Source organism: Physeter macrocephalus, chromosome 6, assembly GCF_002837175.3.
Source record: "Physeter macrocephalus isolate SW-GA chromosome 6, ASM283717v5, whole genome shotgun sequence".
In the NCBI taxonomy this organism is placed as follows: Eukaryota; Metazoa; Chordata; class Mammalia; order Artiodactyla; family Physeteridae; genus Physeter; species Physeter macrocephalus.
Window position 1 is genome coordinate 54,954,643 of NC_041219.1, and position 20,050 is coordinate 54,974,692.

General features: G+C 47.8%; 1 long non-coding RNA gene across 1 annotated transcript in view; it reads right to left on the bottom strand.

The window, feature by feature from the left end:
- Positions 1-9: 9 nt before the first annotated feature.
- The window catches only part of LOC102990571 (uncharacterized), a 52,624-nt gene continuing 32,583 nt past the window's right edge, over positions 10-20,050 (bottom strand). Inside the window, exon 3 of the long non-coding RNA XR_448389.4 lies at positions 10-18,704. This is a non-coding gene — a long non-coding RNA (uncharacterized lncRNA). The remainder of the gene's footprint in view (positions 18,705-20,050) is intronic.

Consider the following 20,050-nt stretch of genomic DNA (forward strand, 5'->3'; position numbering starts at 1 on the left):
ACTAAAAAAAAAAAAAACTTTTAAAAAAAAGGGACTTCCCTGGTGGCGCAGTGGTTAAGAATCTGCCTGCCAACGCAGAGGACGCAGGTTCAAGCCCTGGCCCGGGAAGATCCCATATGCCGCGGAGCAACTAAGCCCATGTGCCACAACTACTGAGCCTGCGCTCTAGAGCCCATGAGCTACAACTACTGAGCCCACGTGCCACAACTATGGAAGCCCGCATGCCTAGAGCCCGTGCTCTGCAACAACTGAAGCCACCGCAATGAGTAGCCTGTGCACCACAACGAAGAGTAGCCCCCGCTCGCCACAACTAGAGAAAGCCCGCGCGCAGCAACGAAGACCCAACGCAGCCAAAAATAAATAAATAAAATAAAATAAATAAAATTTTTAAAAAAATTTTTAAAAAGAGAGAGAAAGAGAAGGAGGAGAAGAAGAAGGAGGAAAAGAAAAATATGTGACCCCTCTTTCAGGGAGTTTATATGGTCTAGTTAGGAAGATAAGATTAACATACAAAATGGTTTTTATAACATTTATTGTTCTTTCTCCTGTTTAGAAAAGCAATACAATTTCACTGCAGAAAATTTAGAAAATTAAATAGAAGAAAAGCAAAACCATTCCAAATCTCATCACCCGAGATTAACCACAGTTAACAGCGTGAAGTGTGAAGTTTTCCAGCCCACCCTCCCCACGCTTGCGGACAGTGCACTGTCCCTACCCTCACCTCACACTTGCTCACGGGAGGGGGTTCCTCGGGATCATAAGTCCTCCCGTTTCCTCTTTCCCTTCTGGAGATGTCTGCCTGGGAATGTGATTTGGCTTAAAGCACAGAGAAGGGGTCTTTTAAGCCTCTTCAGGCTCTCAGCGTAGCCATCGATCAACGACAGCTCTGCGGAGGATGATTCCCAGGCAGACGGGCCTCTTGTAAGGTGAGGACAAAGGCAGTGGCTGCCACAGCTCTGCACCAAAACTCTAAGGCTATTATTCCCACTTGGGTCAGAAAGCATCATGCTGTTTATGGGGAAATAGTTTCTTCTATAAGGCTGCTCCGGAGAGCACCGTACTGGAGAGTTAATATTAGTCGTGTGTGTGTGTGCGTGTGAGTGTGCCTGTGCGTGATTCTGGATGACTAGGAAGAAACCCTAATTCTGCATCTCTCAAGGGCAGTGAGAGCTTAAAAGGACGCACGGCCACTTTGAGCGGAACTGCTTAAGGCCAGGCCCCCTGCGGTGGGCGTCTAGACTACAGGTCCTCAGCTAGGAGCCCCACGCAGTGTCGGATGGTACTGCACTTACAACTGAAATTAGCATTCAACGGGAAACCATCAGGAAATACCGTATACATTTTTGGATGTTCAGCTTTTATGGAAAGAAAGAGAAAGAGAAACAAAGAAAGAAGGGAGGGAAGGAAGGAGGGAAGGAGGGAAGGAAGGTCTGATAAGGGCTCTTTTTTTTTAAATTAAGGAAATTAGCCCTTTGGGTGTCATATTTTTTCCTGGTGTGCTGTCTTTTTAATTTTGGGGGGCTTTTAATTGTTGTCATTTGTTTTTTTTTGTTTTTTTGTTTTTTTTTTTTGTGGTACGCGGGCCTCTCACTGTTGTGGCCTCTCCCGTTGCGGAGCACAGGCTCCGGACCCGCAGGCTCAGCGGCCACGGCTCACGGGCCCAGCCACTCCGCGGCATGTGGGATCTTCCCGGACCTGGGCACGAACCCGTGTCCCCTGCATCGGCAGGCGGATTCTCAACCACTGCGCCACCAGGGAAGCCCTGTCATTTGTTTTTATTTCTGTGCAGAAATTTAAAATTATTACGTAGTCAAATTTATCAATTGTTTCTTCTATGACTTCTGAATTTCATATCTTGCTCGGAAAGATTTTAGTCACCTGTATGAGTTTGCAAACCTGCCATAACAGAGTACCACAGACAGGGTGGCTTAAACAACAGAAATGTATTTCCTCTCAGTTCTGGAGGCTGGAGGTCCAAATCAAGGTGTCATCAGGGTTGGTTTCTTCTGAGGCCTCTCTCCTTGGCTTTAGACAGCTGTCTTCTCCCTGTGTCTTCTCTCTGTGCCTGTGTCCTAATCTCTTCTTACATGGACACCAGTCATATCGGATTAGGGCCCACTGCTATGACCTTATTTTAAATTTAATTACCTTCCCTATCTCCAAAAACAGTCACATTCTGAGATACTGGGGGTTAGGACTTCAACATATGAATTTTGAGGGAACACAATTCAGCCTCTAACATCATCCAAGATTATTTCCTTAAATTCTCCAACTGTTTTACTTTTATGGTTTTATTTTTAACATCCAAATATTTGATCCATCTGGAATTTGTTTTGGTATAAGGAATGAGGTAGGGATCTAATTTTTTTTCTAGATAGTAAGTTAAATGTTTCAACTCCATTTATTAATAATTTTCCCCCAAAAATCTTGACATTCTACCTTTTTCTTTTTAAAAAAAATTTTTTTTTAATTAATTTATTTTATTTTTGGCTGCACTGGGTCTTTGTTGCTGTGCGCGGGCTTTCTCTAGTTGCGGTGAGCGGGGGGCTACTCTTCATTGCGGTGCGTGGCCTTCTCACTGCAGTGGCTTCTCTTGTTGTGGAGCACGGGCTCTAGGCACACGGGCTCAGTAGTTGTGGCCCACAGGCTCTAGAGCACGGGCCCAGTAGTTGTGGCGCACGGGCTTAGTTTCTCTGCGGCATGTGGGACCTTCCCGGACCAGGGATCGAACCCGTGTGCCCTGCCTTGGCAGGCGGATTCTTAACCACTGCGCCACCAGGGAAGCCCTCTACCTTTTTCTTATACACATTTCTAATGTATATTTGGGTCTATTTCTGGATACTATTTTATACCACTAATCTGTCAATTCCTGTGCCGCTGGCAAACTTTTAATTATGGTAATTTTATAATACATTTCAATCTTCTAGGGCTAATTTTACCCTGTTATTTTTCCTTTTCAGAATTTTATCACAATTTTTGCACGCTTACCTTTCAGCATTTACTTTAGCATTGCCTTGTCTAGTTCTAGAAAAGTTCTGGTGGCAGTTTTGGGGGGTCAAATATATAGATGAATTTAAGAAGACTTTACATGTTTGTATAATTGGGACTCTACATGTCAATATCATTTCTTAGCATTGTTTACCCTTTTGTACCGCTTGACCTTCTAACCATGTACACGTCTTATTTTTTGAGAGCAGGAAAAAGCATGTTTCCATTCAAATAAAAAACAGAAAAAGTAAAAGAATGCAGCAGAGGTAAACAACGATTAGCAGAGATAAATTTATCTAGAGGAGCCATTTTGGAGCTCCTTAAATTCTCAACCCCACAATTACATCTTCTGTTTACGGTAAGTCTTGCTTTCTCACGGTTGGGGCAAAATAGATTCAGCAACACATTTTGACACAGTCTGCACGCTGCACCAATGAGAAATGTTAGTTCTCCCTTCTGCCCCATCTCATCTGTGCAAATTCAAAAGAGACGCACCTCTCTCAAAGGTTGTCCAGGCTGAGAGAGGCCGACGGTAGACGTAGCTGGTTTCCCCAACCGTCCCGGGCCACGGCCATCACTGTGTGACCGCACCCAGGAGGGTCAGCTTCCCAGCGACAAAGAAGCTGCTCCAGGACCTCCTGCAGCCTCACCAGCGATCAGCTGCTCTTGTCACACGAGCTCCAGCGTCCTGCCTGCCCTCCTGGAGCACAGCCCAGGCCCCGCGCGCCAGCGCCCCGGGCCTATAGCGCAGGGAGAAGGTGAATCCGGAGCCACGCTTCCGAAGAGGCGGTTTCCAGCGTTGTTGCTTGGGTGCCAAGTGAAGGCCTGCTAGCCCTCCCCTTTTCTTTCTTGCTCCGTGCGTTCCCGTCCCACACACGTGGGAGGATCCTTTTGAAACGCAAGTCAGCACCGTGTCACTCGTGCTCACAGCCCTCCGCTGACCTGCCACCTCACCCAGAGTGAGAACCCGAGTCCTCACGGCGGCCGACGTCTGGTTCCACGTGATGCGCCCGCCCATCCCAACGCTTGCGACCTCACCTCCAGCTCCGCCGCCTGCTCTTCACTCTCCTCCAGCCACGCTGGCCTCCTCGCTGTCCCCTTAGCCCCCCGGAGCTCCCTCACCTCAGACGGCCCCACAGGCCAGTGCCGCACCTCCTTCAGATCTTTATGCAAATGTCACCGTCTCAGGGAGGCGTTTTCTGGTCACCCTACCTAACACTGTAAGCCCTGTGCTCCCCACCCCCGTTCCAGACTTTATTTTTCTTGCCAGAAATAACAGCATACTTAAGTTTCTTAATTAGCATCCGTCTCCCCTCACTAGAATGTAGGCAGGGATCTTCGTCTGTTTGGTTGAGCGCTGTAGCCCCAGAGCCTAGCACAGTGGCTGCTGTAAAGGTGTTCACAGGCTCACGGACATCCGCTGAATGAATGAACCGGTGACGAATCCCTCTGGGCTGGCATCAAGGAGATCCACCATCTCCCATCTCCCCAGAGCCACCCAGGCTTTGGAGTCCCTGGCGCTGGCTCACCGAGTAACAGCTTCACTTTCACGGAGCCATTCGACTGAGATCTGGGACACCTAGAAGCACCGCTCCCCTTAGTTTTTCAAGGAAACTGCCTTGTTTGCAGAGTGAATGATTAAGATCTCTTCAAAGATAAACCAAATCTAATTTTGCCTATAGTCAAACCTTCCTTGTTTAATAGGAAGGAAGCTCTGCCGGCCATGATGCATTTATTCATTGTGCATTTATTGTAATTTGATGCGTAGCATTACTGAAATAAATCTGTTTGCTAGTTCCCTTAGTGAGGGGAGAGAAGGTGCTCAGATATTCCTTTATGGAGTGCCAACTAGAGCCAGGATCTTATACAGCCCTGGAGATAGCTCCCGCCTTCATGAAACTCATGGTCTCCTGGGGGGAGACACACAATAAACTGACTAGTAAACATACAGTTACAAACTAGAAAAAACACTATGAAGGTAACAGAGAGAATACTGTGACATGATAACGGAGATGGACCCTCTTCGATACGGGCAAGGAAGGCCCGTCTGAGGAGAAAGTATTTAAGGTGAAATTTGAGGGTGAGGAGGAGTCAGCCACGGCACGCGCGGACGCGGAGATCTGGTGTGTTCTCAGAGCTGACAGGAGGCCGAGGCAGCTGAGCAAAGCGAACGGCAGGAAGAAGGCCTCGAGGATGTTGAGGACGTCGGCAAGGTGAGGCCAGACTGTGGATCCCCTTGCAGGTCTCTGAGCACCGTGCCACCACCGAGGAGTTATTAAGCGGGGGATGACCTAACCCACCTTGCTTCGGTAAAAACTCACTCGGACTCTTGCGCCAGCGTGGCAGCTACCAGCCACGTGTGGCCACCGCACCCTTGAAATGCGGCATGTCAGAGCTGAGGTGCACTGTACGTGTACGGTATGCACGGTTTGGTATATTTTAAATGACATTAAAAATGTAAAGTATCTCATTAATAACTTTTGTATTGATTACACATGGAAATGATATTCTGAATACATTAGGTTAATAGATTGTATGATTAAAATTAATTTCACCCGTTTTGTTTTGTTTTGTTTTCGTTTAAAGTGGCTACTGGCAAAATTTTGATTACACACGCGATCATATTCTATTTCTGTGGACACTGCTGCTCCTGCTGTTTATGAAAAACAGACTTGAGGGACTTCCCTAGTGCTCTAGTGGCTAGGATTCGGCGCGTTCACGGCTGCGGTCCGGGTTCAATCCCCGGCTGGGGATCTGAGATCCCGCAAGCTGTGCGGTGTGGACAAAGAGAAAAAGAAAAGCAGATTTGAGAGGGAGCAACGGGGGAAGTGAGATGACCAGTGATGAGGCTCTTGCTGGAATTTAGAAACGATGGACTAGTTATCATGATGGCGAGGGTGTTAGCGTGGAAAATGGAGAGAAGTATCAGTAAATACAGTTGAGGTCTGGTTTTTGGTGGTGATGGCGGATGGATCTGTGGGATTTACTGATGAATCAAGGACGACTCCCACATTTCTGACTCGAGCAGCAGGTTACGTGGAAGTGTGTCACCGGGATGGGTAAAACCAGGGGAGGGATGGGAAGGGAAACCCAAGCCCAGTGTTGGACATACTGAGATAGCCCCTCCCAGAGGAGGCGTCGAGCTGGCAGCTCTGAGGCCGGAGCTCGGAGGAGAGGTTTGGACTAGACTAGCGAGAAAATCTGGAGCACATAAGAAGTACAGGGGGTTAGGAAGATGGTGTAGAGAAAAAGAGAAAAGGGCTGGAGCACGGGGTCCCGGTGGGCCAGTTAGTTCATGCGCCATAAAGACAAGGGCCCCCAAAGGGAGCAAAGGAACAGAGACCGAAGAGGGACAAAGGGGAGCCGTGGTGCCACCGAACAAAGGGAGGAGCCTGAGAAAGAGCGTCCCCAGCGCTGACAACTAGCTGGAGAGTCCAACAGAGAAGCACCGACACAGTCCACAGGTCCCGGCTACGTGGGGCCGGATCCAGCGCTGAACCCGAGGAGGCCACCTGTCGGCACAGGAAGGGAGGGAGATGTGGCAGACGGAGGGGCAGTCCGCGGTGAAGACTTAACCATTAACCACCCTTCCAAGAAGTCTGGCTCCACGAGGGCACCCGGAGAGAGAAGAAGAGCGCGGGAACGGTGGTGGCCGGGGTGGGGTCGGGGGGGGGAATTAAGGACAGGGGACAGGGCAGGCATGAGCAAGGAAGCTCCAGCCTCAGGGCTCCTCCCTGCCTGCGGCCCTTGCAAGGCCTCCTTTCGATTTGTAATTTTGTGTTCTTTTTCTTAAAGAGGGCCCCCAAGTTACATAGGCTGCGGGCCGGCGCAAAACCTGGCTCCTCTACACCCCCGCCCCCAGCATGGAGGGACTGACTTCTGATAAGAGGAGAGACGGCCCAGGGCTTCTCGAGCTTGAGCGATGACAGTGAATGAAAAAAGCCTCAAGACACGAAACATTTTGTCAGAGGGACCCAGGGATCTGGGTCCCCGGCTTGGGAGTCACTGACGTGCCGGAGGCGTTCGCACACCAGGCTCGGGACGGGAACCCGAGGCCAGGCTGGCTTCACGGAGTGTGGCCTGCGTGGCCTCAGAGGCTCAGAAGGACCCCGGGCTCGGTTTAGTGGCCTGCTGTCACCACCTTCAAGTTCCTCATAGTATCTGAACAAGGGGCCGCACGTTTTCATTCTGTACTGGGCCCTGCAAGCTATGCACGGGTCCTGGCCAAGTGTTGATATTTGACTTTTTGAAAATTGAGATACAATTCACATGCTGTAATCCCTGGCCCAGTGGTGCCTCCGTTTCCTCATCTTCAAGTCACCGTGATGAACCCCTGAGGTGGGTGATGGGACAGTGAATGTGAGTTCCGTGGGCTCCTGCGACCAGGTGACGCTTCCCATAGAGTAAGCCCTCGGCTGCGTCTGGGGCATCTCTGCTCAGCGTGTCCTGGTTTCCCGCAGCTGAGGTTTTCTGTTCTCAACCCCACCGATGGGATTTTTTTCTTAGTTTTTCCACCAACAACCTTTTCCAAATGAGGGTTAAATACGCCGATCGCATCATTCTCTCTCCCAAGCTGTCTCTGCTAGGGCTTGGGTCCATCAGCGACTGCCCCGTGCAAGAGGTACAAGCAGATGCAGACGCAGGGCTGGACTGGGCAGAGCTAGTGCTTTCGGTCCCTCCCTCCTATGAGGGGGCCTGAGACAACAGATGGCAGAGTTAGCGAGAGAAGGAAGAAGAGAGGCAGGTCTGTTTCTGGCGTTTGCAGGGCTCAAGGCACAAATACAGACAAAGAAACACACTCCAGAGTTAATATTTAAGATTTAAAACTTAGGCTAACAAGCTGTTAAAAATCTTATATCCTTCTACTTTGACGAACGTATTTTCATAACGCTGGCTTGGTTTAAATTCGGAGTTTTTGCTGGAACGTGACAGTGTGAAGTGAGCCGGCCTCCAGTCCTCTCCACGTCTCGCCCCATTCGTGGCTGAAAACGTTTTGGAGGTGACGGAGCAGTAGCCACAGAGAGACGGAAGGCACTGGGGACAGAGAACTTCCAAATCTTGCCCTCGAGCCGAGCTGGGCTTCTGAGGACGTCCTGGTTTTATGATCACGGTGGGGATTCAGACCTCAGTATCGGGGAAGATGCAGGACAGCTGGGCTCAACTGAAGACGGTGCTCAGGCTCACGCCGTCGCCCGCGCCCTGCACACCTTGGGGTTCACTCCCCAGCCTCTCAAGGTCCTCTCCATGAATGACTGCCCGGCAGTACCAGGTGCCTTCCCGTGGGCTTGATGAGCGCGGCAAAGGTGCACGTAGAGAAGGAAAGGCGCAGCGGGAAGTCTTGAAGAACGGGTCGCCAGACGCCGTGTTTTCCGGCCTTTCGGCAGCTGAGCTCAGCCTGTGTCCTTGACAAGAACGGGATGAGGTGCGGGGGTGGCGGGGCTAGACAAGGATGCCCACAGGAAGTCGTGGTGAGGAGAGCAGACCTTGGACGGATGTCCAAGGTCTCCCCCCTGAGAAGGATAAGCTTCAGCCTGATGTGAGGCCACCACGGTCACCAGCATGACGGTAAACGGAACTTAGCCAAGCTCCTGGTAGCTGCCTTGCTTTCCAGTATTTATATGTCAAAGAGCTAGTGAGGAGGCAGATGGAGCTGCCAGGGGACGTCATACTCTGCCAGGTGGCAAGAATCTTTCTGAGAAAAAAGTCAAGACAGAAGAAAACAGAGTCCAGACTCAGGGAGACAGCGGACGTGAGCAACCCATCTGATGACGGTGGACCCAGCCCCGCCGAAGATGAGAACTTGGCCATCTTGGCTATAGGCCAAGAAACTGCTCCTCTGCTTTTTTTTTTTTTTTCCTCCAAGAGTAAGTTTAAATTGGTTCTCTGTCACTTGTGGATGAAAGAGTCCCGATTACTGCCTGGAGCAAGGCTCTGCCATGTGCGTGGGTGGAGAGTTGGGATGAGTCGGCGGCACAGCGACGGCCCTTCCAAACGTGAGTGCGGTATAAACCAGACACGTCACTTGGAATGAGAACCGCTCAACACTCTCCGGGGATCTGAACAAGCACGTGACCAGAAGCCGCCACTCCTTCCAACTCCACTCCTCTTAACTAGCACCCAACTACCATCACCACACTCTGCCCGTTCCCACAACATACACACACCAACCACTGCCTGAAATTCTCCCGTGTGGAGAGCAAAGAAGCAAAGAAAGCCATATATATGTCCACCAACCGACAGTAAGGCTGCTTTTGCTACTGACTCCCAGCGTAAAGGGCGTATTGTCGTGACGACATGATCACACACGAATACTTACTGAGTCCCTACTAGGTGTAAGGCATTAGGATAAATACTGTGGCAGGTTCAGGGGAGTGGAAAACACTGGTCCTTCCTTCAAAGAGTTTATAAAAGTGATGGGGAGATAAAGCCTAAATAGTGTACATAGAAAGTTTAAAAAAAAATACAAGTGTTTGGGAAACAGTTTGGCAGTTCCTAAAACAGTTAAACATGGAGTTACCATTTGATTCTACTCCTAGGTATTTACCCAGGTTTTGTCCACACAAAACTTGTGTATGAATGTTCTGTTCACATCAGTACTATTCACAATAGCCAAAGGGCAGAAACAACCCAAATGTCTCTCAACTGAGGAACGGATAAACAAAATGTGGTGTATCCATACAATGGGATACTATTCAGCCATAACAAGGAATAAAGTATTATGGAACAATAAAAAATATATATCTAGTCTCTGTCCCTGGTTCCTGGCACAGAGCTCCTAAAACCCTTGGAATTTCCTAAGTAATAGGAGAGTCTTTTGTTATGCCTAACAAGCCCCTTTCAACCACACCTGAGTTTGTGCTAATGAGTTGACTCTTGGTGGGCCCCTAGAAGGCTTCAGGTTGGGAGCTGGTTGCAAGAAAGACCCATCCATGATTAGAAAGTTGGACCTTTCAGCTCCATCCCCAACATCCAGGGAGGGAAGAGGGGCAGGAGATTGAGTTCAATCACCAATGGCTATTGATTTAATCAACCACGTAATGAAACTCCATAGAACCCCCTAAATAATGGGGCTCAGAGAGCTTCTGGGTTGATGAACACATCGAAGTGCTGGGAGGGTGGTGTGCCCTGAGAAGGCTTCAAGCTCTGGGCCTCCCCTCACCATGCTTGGCCCCACGCACCTCTTCCATTGCCTGGCCCTGAGCTGGAGCCTTTATAACAAACTGGTTACTCTAAGTGAAGTGCTTTCCTCAGTTCTGTGAGTCGGAGTCATTCTAGCGAATTATCAGCCTTAAGCGGGGAGTGGTCATGGGAACCCCTGAATTTGTAGTTTCCTGGGCAGAAATGTGGGTAGCCTGGGCACCCCATTGGCAGTCGGTGTCTGAAGCAGGAGCAGTCTTGTGGGACTGAGCCCTTAAAATGTGGGGTCTGGGGCTTACTCCAGGAGTTAGTGGAAAAACTGAATTGAATTGTAGGGCAGCCAGCTGGTGGCAGAGAATTGGCTGGTGTCCGGAAGAAAGAACTCAGAAGTACTGACACAGGCTACAACATGGATGAACCCTGAAGCCATTACGCTAAGTGAAAGAATCCAGACACAGAAGGTCATGTATTGTATGATTCCGTTAATATTAAATGTCCAGAATGGGCCAGTTTCTAGAGACAGAAAGCAGATTAGTGGCTCACGGGGACTTGGAGGAGGGGAGAACCGGGAGTGACGGTTGGTGAATACGGGTTTCTGTTTGGAGCGATGGAAAGGTTTGGGCGTTAGATGGTGGGGATGATTGTACAACTTTGTGACTCTGCTGAAAACCACTGAATTGTACACTTTAAAAACAAATTAGGAAATAAACCTTTGATTAAAAAAGCAAGAGGAAGGCGTGTGACCCAGCTACACAGGAGAAACTACCACACTGGCGGCCCCTGCACAAAACAATGCACTGTGAGAAGCTATAATGACAGGCAGGAGAAATGACAGCTTCCGGTCAACTGGCAGCGACTTCAGAATAGCTGATTCCACAATAGTGGCTATTTTCAGGCTATTGCTTTTGCTTAGCCTAATACAGAAACCAAGTATTTCTATCTTAACCACATAGCCAAATCCTTCCTTGCTGACTCTTAACATTTATTTTCCTTTTATCTTATATCGCTGGTCACAAGAAATCATTTGCTTTTTTTTGACTAAGAAAAAAAAAAAAGAAGAGATATCAAAAGACTCAGGTTGCTGTATTAGCCTGTGCTCTTCCTGGAAAGCAAGCATTGAGACCAAGGCTTGAGTAAAAGTGTTGGAGCTGGCGGGGGCTAGGTGGGCAGTAATCTCATGGAACTGGGGAAAGTAAAACAGGAAAGGAGGGAAAACCGGTACAAAGGTGTGTTTTCATAAGGGTTGTTGTAGGAAACTGAGTCTCCGCCTCTTTAGGACTTTTTGAGGAGCCACGTTGAATGGCCTCAGAATTATCCACCTTAGATCGGGAAGGACTGGTTCTTGATCCCATTGGTCAAGATTCTCCCCACAGGGCACTGACTCCCCTGCATTTCTGGGTTGTGAGTGCGTGAGTGCTGAGTGGATTCTGCAGGCATCCCTCACCTCAGTCTCTGAGTTCTGAGGCAGAATACAAGAACTGCGCCCAAGAAAAGTTGGTGGCTTCTCCATGGGACTTACACCATTGGCTCCCCTGGGTCTCAGGACTTCAGATTTGGACTGGAGCTGCATCACCAGCTCTCCATGGCCTCCATCTTGCTGACAGCAAGATGTGAGACTCCTCAGCCTGACACTGCATCAGAGGACACTGGATGCATGTAAAATCATGCCTAACGCAGATGCTTAACCTGACATTAAGAGAGTCATAATGAGCTGTGCAGCTACCGAGAGATCATAGGAGCCCCTTCCTTGGTCTCCTAGACTGCTCCTCTGGGGATAGCTAAGTACCATGCTGTGAGGACACTCAAGCAGCCCTATAGAGAAAACCTAAGAAGATCTAAGGCTTCCTGCCAACAGCAGGCACCAATTTTCTGAGAAGGTGTAGCTATAGAGAAGGTGTAGTCTAGGAAATAAGCCCCCACCAAACACTGTGAAAAATAAGTTTATGTAGTTTGTGAGAAAAAAAGTTGGGAGGCTGAAGCAAAAGGTAGCCAATTAATAATTTTTAAAAAATTATAACACCTTAACTTTACACAGTGTTAATGTCAAATACATTTCAATTTAAAAATGCAAGCAAAGGGACTTCCCTGGTGGCACAGTGGTTAAGAATCCGCCTGCCAATGCAGGGGATACGGGTTCGATCCCTGGTCTGGGAGGATCCCACATGCCATGGAGCAACTAAGCCCGTGTGCCACAGCTACTGAGCCTGTGCTCTAGAGCCCACAAGCCACAACTACTGAGCCCTCGTGCCACAGCTACTGAAGCCCAAGCGCCTAGAGCCCATGCTCCGCAACAAGAGAAGCCACCGCAATGAGAAGCTCGCGCACCACAACGAAGAGTAGCCCCCGCTCGCCGCAACTAGAGAAAGCCCGCGTGCAGCAATGAAGACCCAACGCAGCCAAAAATGAATAAATAAAATAAATAAAATTTTTTTAAATGCGTGAAAAAAAATATAGGCAATGAAAGTTAAGACATCAATACAAGATGGAATTGTTTCAGGCTGAAGAAGTAGGGAATCATGAAAGAGGCAAAGCTTAGACTTGTAATATTAACATAGCTCCCTATAATATCTGGTTTCATTATTGTATTTACTTACATTTTGTTTATATATTGCTTACAATTTAAGTAATTCTCACTTTCCTTATCTTAGCAGGAAACTTAAAAACATGTAAACATAAAAGAAAATAAGACTGGGGAAAGATAGTCTTTTCAACAAATGGTGCTGGGAACACTAGATATTCACATGCATGAAGTTGGATCCTTACTTCACACCATACACAAAAACTAACTTGAAATGGGTGAAAGACCTAAACATAAGTACTAAAACTATAATGCTCTTAGAAGAAAACATAGGGAAAATTTTCATGACATTGGATTCAGCAATGATTTGGCACCTGACAACAAAAGTACAGGCAAGAAAAGAAAAAGTAAATAAACTGGACTTGATCAAAATTCAAAACATTTGTGCATCCAAGAATACTACCAAGAGAGTGAAAAGACAGCCTATAGAATGGGGGAAAATATTTGCAAATCATATATCAGATAAGGAATTAGTATCCAGAATATATAAAGAACTCCTACATTTCAATAACCAAAAAAACACACTACTCAATACAAAAATGGGCAAAAGACTTGCATAGACATTTCTTCAAAGCAGATATTCAGATGGCCAATAAGCACATAAAAAGATGATCAACATCACCAGTCATTAGGAAAAAGCAAATCAAGACCACAATGAGATACCACTTCACATCCATTAGAATGGTTATTTTTTTAAAAAAACGAAAGTGACAAATGTTGGTAAGGATGTGGAGAAATTGAAACCCTAGTGCACTGCTGATGGGAACGTAAAATAGTGCATCCACTACGGAAGACAGTTTGACAGTTCCTCAAAAGCTAAACATAGTATTACCATATGATCTAGCAATTCCTCTTCTGGGTATACACCCAAAGGAATCGAAAGCAAGAACTGAGATATTTTACACCCATATTCGTAGAAGAATCATTCACCACAGTCAAAAGGTAGACACAACCACAAGTTCCAAGGATGAATGGATTAAAAAAATGGTCCATCCATGCACTGGAATATTATTCAGTCCTAAAAAGGAAGGAAATTCTGACGCATGCTACAACATGGATGCACCTTGAAGACATTATACTATGTCAACTAAGACAGACACAAAAGAACAAACACCGTATGATTCTGCTTATGTGAGGTACCTAGAATAGGCACATTCATAGGGACAGAAAGCAGATCCAAGGTTACCAAGGTCTGGGGCGGGACGTATGTGGTTATTGTTTAGTGGGTACAGAGTTTCTGCGTGGGGTCACAAAAAAGTTTTGGAAACAGATATTGGTGATGGTTGCACAACACTGTGAATGTAATTAATTTCCACTGAATTACATATTAAAAATGGTTAAAATGGTGAATTTTATGTTACATGTATTTTGCCACAATAAAAAAAAAAAAAGTGCCAAAAGGAAGGAAGGAAGAGAGGGAGGGAGGGAGGAAGGAAGGAAGGAACAGAATGATGTCGAAAGTTCTTCAAAGGGACCCCTTCAGCAATATCCAGGGCAAACTGGTAACGTCTTAAATTAATAAAACAATTTTTAGGGGCCTCTGGCATACGCAATAAGGCAAACTGGATGAGCAGGACAGGTGATGTCACCTGTGTGTCACGTGGGGCACCTATAGCTGCCGTGCCTGGTAGTGACAATGCTTTGAGAAAAGCAGCTTCAGCTTGGGCGGTCGGCTAGGGTTACTCCGAAATCGAACCCCTTCAAGGTTGAGCTTTCCTCTTGACCTCTTTGGCTGCTCTTTTGTTGCAATGAGCCAAGACCAAGGCCAGATCCCCACCTGGCAGCCAGGATTCAGGAGTGTCTCTTCAGCTTCTGCCACCGGCTGCTACGTTATCTTTGCTTTTAAAACGTCAGTCTTTGAGTCCTTCTAGGCACTTTTCCCCAGAGGCGCTGAATGGGCTTCAGAACCGCCGTTGTTCTTGTTCTTCCTGTTTCGCGCCTGCTATTGGGACTGCCCTCCGAGAGTCCCAGCAAATGGGCCTTCCTTGCAGTTTCCTGTGACCATGGCGAACGACCTGCTCCAGGTGGTGTGCGGCCAGGAATACAGGTGTTCTCTCCACTCTCTCCCGCATTCTGCCCTCAGACTATCTTCGGTGGACACAAGAAGTGCCCGTCCTCACAGCCGCCACACGTCCAGCCCCGTGGTGGGCATTCCTGCATGTAGCACTATTTCCCCTGAGAACTTCCTGCTCGCTCTTTTCCGTGATTCTTCAAGGCTTTGTCTTTCGTATCCTGTGGGGGGATTTAGCTCTCTTTCAAAGGCTTACGCTAGGCAGCATCAGATCTATGACTATTTTCAGAGAACTGTGTACATGGGGAAAAGTCTGAGAAATGTTCTCTTAAATGCTCTCTTGATGAAATTGAATTTTGACATTTTGCCACATGAAAGTTGTTTTTTTTTAAATTGTGGTAAAATACACCAAACATAAAATTTACCATCTTAAGCATTTTTAAGTGTGCAGTTCAGTAGTGTTGAGTATATTCACATTGTTGTGCAACCAACCCCCAGAACCCTTTTCCTCTTGTAAAAGTGAAACTCTGTCCCCGTTAAACAGAAACTCCCCTTCCCCCTCCTCCACCCAGCCCCTGGTACCACCACTCTACTTTCAGTCTCTGTGAATCTGACGAGTCTGTACCTCATATAAGTGGAATCATGCAATATTTGTCTTTTGGTGTCTGGCTTATTTCACTTAGCATAACACTGTCAAGTTTCATCCATGTTGTAGCATGTGTAAGAATCTCCTTCCTTTTTAAGGCTGAATAATATTCCATTGTGCATATACACATTTTGCTTATCTAGTCATCCGCTGATGGATTTGGGGTTGTTTCCACCTTTTGGCTGTCATGAACAATGCTGCTATGAACATGGGTGTATAAATACTTTTCATTGCTTTGGGGTATATACCCAGAAGCAGGATTGCTGGATCATATGGTAATTCTATTTTTAATTTTTTTTAGGAACTGCTATACTGTTACATAAAAGTTTTAGAGGATAACAAAGTCACCCAGAAATGATCAATGGAGGAGACTGGATTAAAGTAATGCAAGATGGTATCTTTGGCATCTTTAAAAATCATCGTCAATATTTTCTTTGTCTTTGGCTTTTCCTTAGACCCGTCTCTTGCCTTTCATTTTAGCCTACAGAGTGAAGGTGGTACAGTTCTCTGAGTACCCGAGGCCTCTGGTAACAGTCTCAGTTTGTTGGAGAGTGCCTTTGGGATCCACAGCGGAGGAGGAAGGAGGAGTGAGTAGAAGGAGTTGAGCTGCCATGCAGGCATGATGGCAGGTGTGACGGCAGCCTCACCCAGCCCCACAGGGAGCTCAGGCTCCAAAATGGCTCATCATGTAATTCCGTGTCGGGCCGAAACAGCGGAGTCTTTATACCCTCCTTGGTCACTGAGTGTGGGCTGCCTTGGAAAGGACGCAACGTTGAGCCAGGGAACCCCCTGCAGCTGAGACGGGTTCTGGAGCCAGCAGCTGTCAGCCACGTTCCAGCAGCTGGGGCCACACGTCCATCCTCGAAGGGGAGTCGTGCAGCAGATCACCATGTCCACCACAGTAGTTTCTGGGAAAGACTACGGAGGAAAGCTTCAGAAGTACAGAAGGTCACGGTCCACAGGCAGCAGCGGGAATGTGGCCACGCCGCCATACGATATCACCTATATGTGGAATCTAAAATATGACACAGATGAACTTATCTATGAAACAGACCCACAGACACAGAGAGCAGACTTGTGCTTGCCAAGCGGGGAGTGGAGGGGTTGGGGGAGGGAAGGACTGGGAGTTTGGGATTAGCAGATGAAAACTATTATACATAGAATGGATAAAAAACAAGGTCTTACTGTAGAGCACAGGGAACTATGTTCAATATCCTGTGATAAACCATAATGGAAAAGACTATGAAAAAGAATGAATATATATATGCATAACTGAATCACTCTGCTGTGCAGAAGAAATTAACGCAACATTGTAAATCAACTCTACTTCAATAAAAATACATTTTTGAGGGCTTCCCTGGTGGCGCAGTGGTTGCGCGTCCGCCTGCCGATGCAGGGGACGCGGGTTTGTGCCCCGGTCCGGGAGGATCCCACGTGCCGCGGAGCGGCTGGGCCCGTGAGCCGTGGCCGCTGAGCCTGCGCGTCCGGAGCCTGTGCTCCGCAACGGGAGAGGCCACAGCAGTGAGAGGCCCGCATACCACACACACACACACAAAATACATTTTTGAAAATGTGGCCGTGTCAGTACGAAGCAGGTCATTCGCTGTGAGTAGGAGGGTCTGTGTGCGGTGGTGAAGAGCACAGACCACTTGGGTCGGAATCCTTGGTTCTGTCCTTCCCAGCTGGGTGACCGTGGTCAGGTTATTAACCTCCCTGCGCTTTAGTTTCCTCCTGTGACGAGGGGTCATACTAGAATCTGTCTCATATAAGCACTTACCATCGTGTCACACCCATAACAAGCACCGTATGTGTAACTGTTTTCACAGATATACGGAGTTTCATGAAAGCTCTGAAAGAAGATAGGGGCTTTAGAACCTATAGAATCTGCGGTAAACTGGAAGGAAGGTGAGGATTCAGAGAGCTAGGTGCAAAACGAACAATGAAAATGAACAAGGCAGGGACTTCCCTGGTGGCGCAGTGGTTAAGAATCCGCCTGCCACTGCAGGGGACACGGGTTCGAGCCCTGGTCCGGGAAGATCCCACATGCCGTGGAGCAACTAAGCCCGAGAGCCACAACTACTGAGCCTGTGCTCTAGAGCCCGCCAGCCACAACTACTAAAGCCTACGTGCCACAGCTACCGAAGCCCGCGTGCCTAGAGCCCGTGCTCTGCAACCAGAGGCCACCACAATGAGAAGCCCGCGCACCGCAATGAAGAGTAGCCCCTGCTCACCACAACTAGAGAAAGCCCGCGTGCAGCAACAAGACCCAACGCAGCCAAAAATTAATTAATTAATTTTTAAAAAATGAACAAGGCAGCACAGCACTAGTGAGAAATGAGACACACAGAGAAAATAATAAAAATGCTTGGGAAAAGACTGTCCAAGTGAACCTGAAAATCAAAGGGCAATAAATTAAACAATTTGAAAACACAACAGGGAGTTGGTTCTCTGAATATTTAAAGGATCTTACTTGTAGCAAAATCGTGACTCCCACTCCCTTTCCTCTTTCCAGTCACCCCACTACTTTTCATCTTCCTCCTCCTCCTCAAGACCCAACCCCTAGTGACCCATCCCTAGGAACTGCCCCTGTAGGCACATCTACTACACGCACAAATGTAGCAGGACTTGGATGCTGCCATGAAGCAGGTTAAGGAGAAGATGAGACAAGAAGACCGATACACAATATGTATAAAAGTCACAAACATTTCAAGCTAGAACATAAAGCAAAACAAAAGAAAAAAAAATGAGAGCGCCTTCATACACCTGACTGACAAACGATCTTTAATTTTTCTGGCTTGAATGGAGTCCTGCACCATCCCATGCACGTGAGTTGGACCTCTCCCCCTAGACATCTTACTTCTGCTTCGCTCAGGATTGTAGGAGTCTGCAGAGCTAAGCCCACCCAAACCTGCGAGAAGGGCCTCCTCCTGGGCTAAGTGTGGTCTGAGTTCTGGTGTGTGTGTTTTCGGCGTTGTATCGGATACTGGATTTCCACCCCCGACTTCCCAGCATAACAGCACATCTTAGAAAAGCGGCTAAGCTCCTGAGAAAACTCCAGACGAAAGGAGAGAGCATGCAGGGATCCCCACGCTCAGAGCCCCCCTTTAGCCACCGCGCCAACAACGGAGCATTACTCTCCTCCCTCAGTCAGCAGGACGCATTGTTCTCGGGCTGCAACACGAGTGGGATAAACAGCAGCTGTGAGGCCCCTGCCCCTCTGCCTCGGAGGCCCAGCTGCGGAATGTGAGAAGCCCCGCCTCAGTACAGCCGGTTCTGACAGCTCTCCAAAGACAGAGTTCATGGAGACGGGGACATCAGACCACTCGTTACACACAAAATATCACCTGCAAGGAAACAGAAGGAGAAGGCTGAGAAGTCACAATAGCCGTTAGCACTAATATTTTCCTATATTCTGCATATGCAATAACTAGAGAAACAACATAGTTTTGCACAATTTATATACATATATTTGCATCTGCCAAGCCTTATGTAATTTCTGAGTCAATTTTCAAGTTTTTCTACTTTTTTTCCTTAACTTTTATGGTGCTTTCCTGCACCGCCATCCCTCGGATTCCTTAGATATGTAGGGAATTTGCACTTTCCAGGGTAGGTATGTTCTCTGAGGTCGCTGCAGGTTAGGGCCCTGCACGTCTCTGGCCACGTTTTCGTCGACTGAAGTCATTACCACTGAACTTAGGGCCCACAGCACATAACTTGTGCTCTCCGGGAGCGCTAGTTTCCCTGTGAGGCACAGAGCAGGCTCTGCACTTAAGACCACGAGGCAGCACTTGAGCACTGTGCCCGGAGGCCACTGTCTCCAGCAAAAACACCAACAAAAAGTACAAAACTGCGAAAATGTGGCACAGCGTGGACCTCTTGTTTAAGAGTGAATAAGACACTTGTTTCCAGAAGGAGCAGAACCAAGAAGGAGAGCATTGCTTCCACCCACCAGAGCTGGGAACGCACGGGCGCTTGGACAGCTCTGCGCGTGTCTGCGTGTCCTCGGAAGCCCTGCCGGCTCTGACGCTGGGGTTACAAATACATTTTAGCAAGTAGACAAATTCACAAATACAGAATCCTGTAACTGTACAAAGTAGAGAATGCGAATGTTTTGTGGGTGAAATCTTGCATGTAACCAGAAATCAAGAAAACGTGGTTCTTCAGCTTTCAGAACGTGGAGAATTCTATTCCAAGTACACTTTGGGATGCACTAGCCTTCGTGCATAGAAGTGACAGTGCCACGTTCCCTAACTCCACTGTCATTAGACCACATATTGGGAGATGGTTTTCTGTTATTGGCCATGTACTAGCTCGAAGCCAGTGATTCTCAAAGTATGGCCCTGGATGGAACTGTTAGAAATGCAAATTCTCTAGCAGATGCAAACTATTACATATAGAATGGGTAAACAACAAGGTCCCATTCTATAGCACAGGGAACTCTATTCAATATCCTGTGATAGGCTTCCCTGGTGGCGCAGTGGTAAAGAATAGTGGTTAAGAATCCGCCTGCCAATGCAGGGGACACGGGTTCGAATCCTGGTCCGGGAAGATCCCACATGCCTCGGAGCAACTAAGCCCGTGCCCCACAATTACTGAGCCTGTGCTTTAGAGCCCGCGAGCCGCAACTACTGAAGCCCGTACGCCTAGAGCCCGCGCTCCACAACAAGAGAAGCCACTGCAATGGGAAGCC